The following is a 2,075-nucleotide window of genomic DNA, read 5'->3' as shown; positions in this document are numbered from 1 at the left end:
ACTATGCTTTAATAATGTTTGTTACCTCATTCAGAGGCTGCAGGTGTCTCAGTGGTTAGCACCGTGGCCTCACAGCTAGAAGGTCGCCGGTTGGCGTCCCGGTGAGGACACCCGGGATCTTCCTGCGTGGAGTCTCCATGTTCTCCCCGTGCAGCGTGGGTTCTCTCCGGGTTCTCCGGCTTCCTCCCACAGTCCAGAAACATGCTGAGGTTAATTGGTGATTGTAAATTGTCCGTAGGTGTGAATGTGAGTGTGCTTGGTTGTCTGTCTCTAAGTGTAGCCCTGTGATAGACTGGTTACCTGTCCAGGTGAACCTGCCTTCACCCTCAGTCAGCTGGGATAGACTCCGCCCCCCATGACCCTGGTGAGGAATAAGGTGTAGAGATGATGGACGGATGGACATTCAAGGATTCTAAGTCTCACACACACACACACACACACACACACACACACACACACACACACACACACATGCATCACCTCGTTACCCCTGTTGTGTCTCACTCAAACATGCTGGACTCTGTGCAGGTGCTCCATCCTGAACAACATCTCCTCTCCACTGATCCAAACCACACTTCCCAGTCAGTCGGTCCTTTCAGCCTCTTGTTCATCTCACTGCTGCTGTCTAAATGTAAACAGAAGATCTTGTAGGTATAAAGAGCAGCTCCTCCTCCTCCTTCTCTCTCCCCACAGTACAGTCTTCTGGTTTGTAATATTTCTCTCTTGATCCAGCACACGACCAGGTCTGGTGGTACCTGAGCCGGCTGGTTGTGTCTCTCCTCCTGACCAACACCAGTCACACAGCAGTAGGCAGGAGGGACAGAAGTCTGTCTGTGGACACGATGCATCTGCTCGTGGACGTCTGGACTCTGTGCTGCCCTGATTCATCTGCTCACAGGCCTGAGCTGCTGCTTTGCTTTGTAGGAACAGTTTGTCCAGTGGTTGTGTGTTGTTCTGTCAGTCTGGCTTCAGGACGGCCAGCAGCATGAAAATCACCAGAATATTACATCTATACGGCATTCTGAACATCTTTTTTGGAGTCGTGGTCTTCTAGGAAGGCTTTCTGGGGTTTAGGAGCTTGACTGTGGAGATCTTCTCATCAGGGAGCATTAATGAGGTCATACCAGCACTGAAATGTGTATTTCAGCTGTAAAGTACAATCAGACTGACTGGTGGGTGAACTCACTGATAGAGTCCTGTATACAACAACATATGTAAAGGTTTTATTATGTACCTGCACTGGAAAATAGCTTCATGTCGTGGTGTGTGAGTTACCAAACGGACATCAGATATTACACATGATCCATAAATAGAGTTATAAACAGGAGAAGATCAATGTCCATCTAATTGTTCCCTTTGTCTTCCTCCTCCGTCGGCGTGGAGCCGTGGAGCTGCTCTGTTGTGCTGTGAAGGTGCGTGATTAACGCCGTGAGTCAGACGCCGGTGTTTTGCAACTGAAGGAAGGCCTCTGACGCCACCCCCTTCCCCAGGTTTTTTAAGTTTATGGATGTGACACATCTTCACACGCAAGCCTGCTGTCAGTCAGAAGGAGATCATTCATCGCCCTGCAGCCAGTCGGAGGGTCTGCAGCTGGGCCGTCTGCGTCTACACGATGACAGATTCAGACCAGGCTTTGATTCCGCCGATCTCTCTCGTGGGAGGAAAGTCGACAGAGTTTACGGATAAGAGCCGCTGATAAAAGCTAAATGAAGCACCATAACAGGGAGACACTGAGGTGAATCCAGGTCTTCAGATAAGATACGCTGAGGACATAAAGGTCCCTCTGAGGACGAGCAGGACGTTCCCTCAGGGTCTTCAGTCCGATCCAGAGCCCGTCCCTGGATCACAGCGTGTCATCGTGACGGCTATTACCAATGCACGGTAATGCTGATGACCGGTATTGTCACTTGCCTGGAGTAATGCAATGTGGATTTTCCTGTAAGGTCACCAGAGTGACGCAAAACTCGTGTCTCAAGAGCGCAAACTGAGTCATCTATCCAAATAAAATGCAATATACCTGGTGTGTGCACGGCACCGTGAGAGGCTGCTTTGCCTTGGAATGGAAACGACGCTGG

Source organism: Stegastes partitus, unplaced genomic scaffold (assembly GCF_000690725.1).
Source record: "Stegastes partitus isolate 25-593 unplaced genomic scaffold, Stegastes_partitus-1.0.2 Scaffold14, whole genome shotgun sequence".
Classification (NCBI taxonomy): Eukaryota; Metazoa; Chordata; class Actinopteri; family Pomacentridae; genus Stegastes; species Stegastes partitus.
This window is presented reverse-complemented; position numbering follows the sequence as displayed.